Source organism: Cyprinodon variegatus, unplaced genomic scaffold (genome assembly GCF_000732505.1).
Source record: "Cyprinodon variegatus isolate N-32 unplaced genomic scaffold, C_variegatus-1.0 Scaffold14, whole genome shotgun sequence".
Classification (NCBI taxonomy): Eukaryota; Metazoa; Chordata; class Actinopteri; order Cyprinodontiformes; family Cyprinodontidae; genus Cyprinodon; species Cyprinodon variegatus.
Window position 1 is genome coordinate 454,929 of NW_015150467.1, and position 8,763 is coordinate 463,691.

Sequence of the window (8,763 nt, forward strand, 5' to 3'; positions counted from 1 at the left end):
AACTTTTATCGACCCTCTTTTTTTCTATTGCGCCACACGTCTATCGATCGATATATATCGTTATTGAATTATCGACCAGCCCTACATTCAAGTTTTCCAGCACACTGAAATGTTAAAAAAGATTGCAATAAATCAAATAGATGAATTTCCTTCTCATTTTTAAACAACACACTAACAAGAACAGCTTAACTTACTTTGTGCAACACTCATGTACTGGAAGAAAGATTACTTCATTTAGAGCATAGAAAATCTGAGTATTTGACAAAACAGAAACAATAAAACACATGTCGCACTCAAGGGTTCACAAAAAAAGTTAGACATATAGTTGTGACAAGCTAATGATAACCGCTTACAACCACACATTCACAGGATGGTCAAATTATTGTACATTTGGCATTTTTGCTATTATTGATCATACATCCAACAGAGGGTAAAGTTGTTGAACAAATATGGTAATTATTGTACATCGGGTAACACTGTTCTCAAGACTTTTAGGACAATAATATTTGGACTAAAGACAAAAGGCGAACAGTTTTTCACGTTTATTAGAAAAAACTGTTCTGCAAAGAAGAGAATGGTTAAGAATTATTTTACATAGATGTAAAAGGTTTTACTTCTAGCTAAAAAAAACTTTTGGCAGGAGTGGTTGCTGCTAAGGGTGGCAGAATTTTTTAGGATTTTGGGGATTATTCTTTGTTCATAGCCCTATATGTCACTAAGCTCAGGTGGGTTCAGTAAAATGAATCAAAACATTATTATATATAAAATATACTATTGGCAGGCAGAAAAATATATTATTACATATAGTTCTGCATGGCACACAAAATATTGTAACTGACCTAATATTCGACCGAAACTGGCCTTTGAAATTGCAGTACTTTGTACTTTGGCATTGCAATTCTGATTTGATACATTGTGCAGCTTTAGTTAAGACAAGTAATTTTAAAAATTCTCAAAAATTTTATATAAAAAAGAAAGTTAAATAACAACTACCTGTATATCAGAAAGTATAAAATCATTACACACATAAAAGCAACTTACACTTTCACCCAGAATAAGGAAGAAGGCACATGGAGGAGGCTAGGAATAATTCTAGTCAGGACATGACTCTCTGGGTGATGCCGACCGGAACAGACAGATCCAGGTCTGAGAGAGTTCAGAGGAGATTTGTTGCCTAAGGACACTAAATAGATGACATTACATGTGCGCGTGACCCCATTTGACAGTGAATGCGGAACAGAAGCACTGCCTCCTTGGGGTTTTCCTGGCAAAGGGAAGATAGGATGTGGGGATTAGTGGTTGTTTATAAATGATAAACCTCTGTGGTGGAGGGACTCTAAGTCCAACCTCTGAGGTCCTTATTAGGTGATAATATTGATAAAATTTAATTAATGAGTATAGAATAGGTTGAAATACAGCATAGAACACACAGTGAGAGTTTACTTGTTATAAAAACCTGCTTCAGAAGGTGCTTCTTTACCCAAAATATAATAATTCTGATATCAGGATACCTGGCAAAATTTTGTCTCTGTCATCAAATTAAATCATGCATCTTTGTCCCTGGTCAAATAATTAGGCAAAGCCATACCTTGAAAATACAAAACTCCATTATCTTAGCCTGACACACCTTTTGGTATCAAGGCTTTTCTCTAGTTTAAAGCTAGACACCACCAAGCAATGGAAAACTGTGGACTGTTGAAGCGTCCTTCGGTTTTCGGCTGTTTTTTACTTATTCAATCTGTCTTGGTCGAGCAGTGATTAAATATTTTTTGGATACTGGGCAGCCTTAGTTAAAACTTTCACGGGCCTCCATGTGCAATTTTATGATTTTCTTCCCTCATTTTATGCAAGGTTCTGCTATCAAATAGTGCTTTGTGGTGGTTATCTTTTATGATCTTCTTGTAAACGATTCAGATTTTCTTTGCCTAATCAGGTTAATTAGATCAGGATGTAAAATCTGGGTTACAGTGGGAAACCCCCATACAAAATTTAGATATTTCTCAAAACTTAGTTCTGTTACAGCTAAAATGTCATTTTGGTTGCCTTAGATATAGCAATTAAAACCAATATAAACATTGATTTTCTCATTGGATGTCTGTCTAGACTTTTCTAAGCCAAGAAATAAAAATACTTTAATCCAAACTATTTTATTATAGCTTTAGCTTTATTTTAAGAATTTTATCGATGTTTCTCTCTTAAGCAGCAGCCATTTAACACTGCCTTCGGACTCCTCTCCACCTGGTGGACTCATCTGATCTTCCTCTGCTTCGATCCTCCTTGGTTAGCCTCTAGTTAGCCATGGCTACCTGTAGCCTCTTCTGCCCATGTTTCCAGCAGACCTAACCAAGCTGCTGCTGTGCTCCTCAGCTCTCTTCCTGAGCTGTAAGCTGCCGCCTCTGCCGTTGTGCTGTCTTACCATAGAGGACGGCATAGCTGGCTGGCTTGTCCTGGTTTTGGAGCTCTCTCAGCTTCTCAAACTGATTCCCTACTGCTTCTGTCTGAGCTCAGGAACACTGTCTTCCCTTAGCTCTGTTTTCCAAGTGATTCATCCCCCTGTTTTGGGAATAACAAACAGGGACTGAGGGCAGGACAAAGATGCAAGTCTGCTGAGAAAACCAAAAACGCAACAAAGCAATTTAAATCAGTTGTCTACATCAGGGATCTTCAATGTTTTTCAGGCCAAGTACCCCCAAACTGATGGAGAGATGGAGCGGGGACCCTCTAATTTGAAATATATTGCATGTTATATCAAACTGGTCCTATAGTCAATCTATTACATATGGAATAATATAATGAAACTAATTTCACCCAGGGATTATTAAAGTATTTTCTGATTCTTATTGTCAGGTGTTGTCGCTGAATGTGTGCATTGATGACTGACAGACATCTTCTGCCTCCATTTATCTGTTTACTACAGTGTGTTGAATTTATGTTAATGTGTATTTAAAGACACTTCAAATGGAAAACATTGTAGGGCAGAATATAAAATAAAAAAATCTAATCAACCAAAACTTTCGTGACACCCATTCAGTACCACTGTGGACCCCCTAGGGGTCGCGGACCCCCTGTTGAAGACCTCTGGTCTACAAAATAACTGGGCTGTTGCTGGTCATGGCCGGTGTAAGTCTAGTTGACATAGAAAATTTTATGAATAGTATTTTATTAGCCTGTGTAGGACTGTATATAGGTCTATAAATTGCCGCATTCCCATTCAAGCTTAATGGCGATCTCTATAGTCACTAGTTTGTCAGATCTGCGCTGCTGTATTGCAAGAGATGTCTGCCTCAACCCACTGCTATTTGTTTATAAGTAGCAATTTCTTATAAGGCCAGTTGATATGTGATAATAAAATAACATGCATATGGGTTATACATACCATGTATGCCAGTAAATCCCTGTAATTATTACACACTGTACCTTTGAGTGTTGCCACCTCTATCAAGATGCTTTCAGGTATTTACATTTATAAATGGCTTTTATTTAAAATATCCTGAATTTTGAAAAGGAGCACATCAATAGATTTTAACAATTTTGTTAGCTGTAATAAATACCTACTAAATAGACTGGCGTGAACATTTCCATAGTGACCCAAATACGATTTCTTATGCGACCTGTATCTGATCTTTTCATAACAGTCTGAACAGCACAGATACGATTTTTTCAAATGGGACCCAGGCCACTTGGTTATGTGGTCCTTTATCTGATACATATCTGACCTTTTCAAATGCAACCTGTGCATCTAATCTGAACGTCATAAAGTGCATTAATTGATGAAGGTCTCCACAATTAGTTGTGCTTATTTGTATATGTAATTTTCTACCATGTTAGAAATAATTTACATAATGCCCTCTACTTTTCTGGCATTCTTATCTTCCTTGCACGTCTGTAATTTCTGGTTGAGAACTTGATGCTCCTCTACCTTGCTGATCAGTTGACTGGTCTCTTTGTGGATCATAACTTAAGAAACATGTCTAATGTTTATATGAACAGATCAAACTGCACAAAGTGGATTCTACTGTCATCGAGCAGTGTATATCAACTCATTGTAGATTATTATTTTGAAAATAATAATCCCAGTGAATGGATTCCTTTTAGATTGATTAATGTTTCTGTTTTAGAATGCCTCTGACAATACTGTTTGCTAGTATTGGTGTGGCTCTGCTTAAGTAGTAGTAGCATCCTCTTCTGACTGATGGCAAAACTACAGCACTGAAAGACGGTCTGTCTTAGCAGATCAGTTCTAAGCATGATCAGTTATTAAAATTTAATAAACCATTAATCATGTCATCAATAATTAATTGTTTTTCTGCTCTGCAAACATTGTGGATTGGTCATTAACAATAAACCATATGATAATTATTGTTCTTTGGGCGTGACAGTTCAAATACACTAAACTCTGTGGTTGTTCCATGAACACTAATTCAGGGTTCTGCTTCTATCCAGTCCAAAATTTTAAGTATAAAGTTATTAAGAGAAATGTATGTCATATAGAGCTTATTTAATTTCCTAGTAGCTGTTATCAGTGGATGTGTATTGAGTTTATTCAGTATATTACTTCCCTCAAATATAATGCACTGTCAAAATGGAACAGGCTGTTTTTGAATCAAGTTTGCTCATTTGCTAATGCAATTACCTGCATTCTGCCTGAGCTGTTTTCTAATTTCAAAGCTCTAGAGACCGTGCAAAAATTCCACAGTGGTGCACATCAAGTCCTTTCACATCTTTTTCTATTTCCTCTATGGCAGTGGTTTCATTAAAAGTGACTCTTGTAGAACATGTATTAACTTCTGTTGTCACTGTGGAGCTGGAGACTTTTCTTTTTCCACCATTCTCTGATGAGGTTTTGGCTCTGAACACAGCTCAGTATTTAGTTAGGTTAAAATCGAATCTTTTTTTTTAATAATTGTTGTTTTAGGCCGTTCATATCATCTTAAACTCATCTGGATGCAATCCGTATTTTACAGTAATATATTGAGGGTGCTGTTTCTATAATACCATTGATAATAATGATATTGGTCAGAACATCCTCAACCACTTCAGGGACGAACTTTTCTTTCCTGCTCCTGTTTACAAGTCCTTTATTTAATTGATTGGAGCTTACACTAAATTTATTTGCTTTTCTCGCAAAGCTATTCATTTGCAAATGAAGACTAATTCCTCATTTGAGATGTTTCATTATAAACTGAGGGTGCCTTCCTGGGCTTTTTGTCGTCTAAACTGAGTCATCATCCCAGCCTTGTCTGTGGCCCACGTGACACTTTAAAGAGAAGGTGAACTTTAACTGTGACTGTAACAAGGGATACAGATTAAACATGTCGGCTAAAGCTTACAGCATTGATTTTAAAAAATGGTCTGTAAAAGAGCAGCATGCTGTTGGCCATAATTTAGCTCTATTTTTTTGTAACATGAAGGGAATCTGTACAGTATGTCCCTTCATGCGTGCACATCATGGAGAATTCATTGTTGAAACACCATAGGATGCATCACCATGCATAGAGAAGGGGAAATTTGGATTTTTATGCCTCAGGCATTTTTATGTAGTCCATAAAATGTAGCACCCTGTCTAATATTACAGTTCTGTACAGATTTAGCGATTGCCTGGGAACTTCAAGATGATTCTGTTTCACACAGAGATAATGTGCATTAAAATGCTCTTCAAAGGGTTCGAAGCATTCAGAGATAAATTGGGTATAATTGTGCTATTCAGCCTTTTTAATTTGAGTTCAGATAGAAACTATCTTAGCAATTAAAAGTTCTGTTCTCTTTGAGTGTTTTTTCTCATTGAGCTTACATTTGCTAAAAATGAGCAGATTAGATTGTCATGTTGCTAATTTTTATGTAGAAAATGACCAATGAATAACAGAGACATACGCTTAACAAATGACAGTGATGGCATTTATTATTTGTTTTAAAAGACAAGGAAAATAGACTTAGCATAATTTAGGAACTCCTCCACATCAGAGGATACAGTGAATATCACCTATGCAGATTGTACATATCAAGAGGTTCAGTATGCATAATTTTCTTTTTCTTTCCTATTGACATAGCACCCTTTTTTAAGATATTACTTACATAGTTGAAGATGGTTTTGTTCTATGATATCCGATTTGCCTTTAAACTTTTGTCAACCTAAAATGATAAATTAAAGGTATAGAGGGGAATGCCCTTTTTCTGGGTGGATCATCAAAATAAGTGGTCCTCCTAATTGTCAGTCATTCCGGTGATATGTTTACATAAGGAGAGGGTGGGTCTTTTCAAAAATTCGCGGAACTCCTCCACTATACATTTAAAGTAAAGTTATATTCAGTAAATTAAATTAGCATTATTACATTAGTGACCTAACTAATATTGCAATAATCACTGAAAGACAAATTACAAGCACTTCAGAACAAACATGTAAGAAAAAAAGAAAAAAGAAACTGTGCTAAGCTGTCTTGCTCTGGATATAAAATTGAGATGAAATCGGTGCTGAGCATCCAACAGCTGAGAACATCTACCTGAATGCTAGTTTTTGTGGATTCGAGGTTAGAAATGCCCCAATGACCAATTTTGCACTTCCCTCACCAAATATCAAAAAAATCAAACATTAGAAAGTTTTCTTAGAAAACTGAGCATTTTTACTGTTGCTGTGAGAGATATCTGAAAATTATTCCCTTATGTCCTGCCAAAAACGCTTGGACATCTGTCTACTTTTCCTGATACTTTCCTCGGAGTCCAACTAACTCTAAGAGTGTTCACACTGAACTGGTGTACTTGTGCATTAATCTTTGATATACTGATTTGATCTTTTGTGATTTTGCTACAGCGTAGGATGGTCCAGCCTAGTCTCTTCCATTGTGCAATGTGACAGAAGATACTCGTTTGATTTTATCACATCTATCTTCAATAGTGTTCATGCTTTGTTTGATTTGTATGAGTGTTTGTTACTTTGAACTAAACAGCCAAAGACTCTTTCTGCATTCTCTTTTGGATTTCTATGAAGACTGAGGCTAAAGCTTGATTTGTGCTTAATGTGTCTGTGAGGTCTTTGCGGTCAAATTATGGTACTGTAGCTTCCCCGCCCCTCCGTGTGATGTTCAAGCTGACATAATTTCTGCACCGCATGGCTAGGAAAAATTTCTAAGTATGTGGACAGCTCTGCGGAACAAGTGCAATAGTCCAAGTCAACTACTATATAGTCTTTCCGTAGCTCTTAACTGTGAAGATATTTTTATATCTAAAGGAAACATATTCTAGGACATTACAACTTTTCTTTTTCTTTTTTGTATTATATACATTCTTTTTATAATGTCTGTTGTATTTTTTTCTTTAATGGCATCTCGCTTTAACTCTGCCCTTTGTACTCTTTTTAAGCTATAGGAACCAGAATTTCCCTGAAGGAGTAATTCCAAGGGATAAATAAAGTTGAGTCTAAGTCTGAGTCTAAGTGGAAAAACATGGTGGATGAGTGACAGCTCCTACTGTCAAGGGGTTGCAAATAGAACCTTCTAGAGTCATTGTGTGCTTTAGTCCATAAATATTACTATGGTCAACAGATTGCAAAAATCTCTTGGAAAGAAATTACTGTCAATCTTTAATGACACGAGAAGGGTTTGAAAAACTTGGAAATAGCAGTGTTTTCCACTTCCTCATGTAGTGTGGTGTTGTAAGCTTGAGGTTGGTAGTATACACACCCCAATGGAGCCGGCTAGAATATTAGGCACAAGTCCTCTTATACTCAAGTCGTTGATTTGTCCTAGGCAGGGGTTAATGTTTTTCCTCGCAAAAAAAATGATGTTTTTTTTTGTTCTTTTTGGTAAAACTAAAATGTAATGAGATTGTAATCATTAGGTATTGCACTTTTTGAAGTTCCCTGTCTTCAAAAGGTTTCTTCACATGCCTCTCAGCTCAACTCCAGAATAAGCAATTTTTGAAGTGGCACTTAGGGGAAGCTATCTGCTAGAAGTATGAATTGAATTATCTTTTTTGTCTCTGATTGCTAGTTAGTTAATTATTCCTAAGTGTAGGGAAGAAACGACGCCCACTTGTTCTCGCAGGTCAGAGATTTATTGAACTTTAATCTCTTGATGAAATTCAGATTCGGCAATGTGCTGTTCTGCTAATTTGCTTCACAATATGTGGCAGCAAGCCAATTCAGTCTAGTCAAACACTGTGAATTGGATCGGCAATGTTAACAGAGATTATGTTTAGATTTGAATATGAAATGTGCAATTAACAATTCTGTGTCTCCTCTGAGCATATGTTCAGTATACAGTATACTGCATATGTCTCATGATACTATGGATGTTATTTATATTAAATTAGTTTTAAGTAAAATTAACAAAGCAGAAATTTAGGGAAGAAAATCTATGACCTAAGTACCGTAGTGCGGTCAAAGTCATTCTGGAAACACTAAGGTTATTTCTGACAATCTAATTAGATCACTTTAATAAGACACAATCTCCTGGGAAGACTTAGCAGCTACAGCATGTCTTTTCCATTCTACATGTAGGATCCACTTTGATATAGTAACAGTACTTATTACATGATTTTTGTTCTGTTTCAACTATCAGACGTATTTTAATACTCAATTTTATTATATGTAAAGTGAAAGGTAATGGCTGCTGTTAGGCATTCATATAGAGGAAAATGCCTTGTCTGTATTTTTTTAGTTTATCCTCAAAATTTTAATAAGTGGGTTAATATTTACCATAGAAAAAAATCAGACAGCTTAATACGAGATACTGATCTCGTAATTATGAGATTTTATCTCGTAATCATGAG

The 8,763-nt window shown here is 35.9% G+C and overlaps 1 protein-coding gene across 15 annotated transcripts in view; it reads left to right on the top strand.

The window, feature by feature from the left end:
- Positions 1-8,763, top strand: part of ncam1 (neural cell adhesion molecule 1) — a 114,486-nt gene that overhangs the window by 8,160 nt on the left and 97,563 nt on the right. The window lies entirely within an intron of this gene.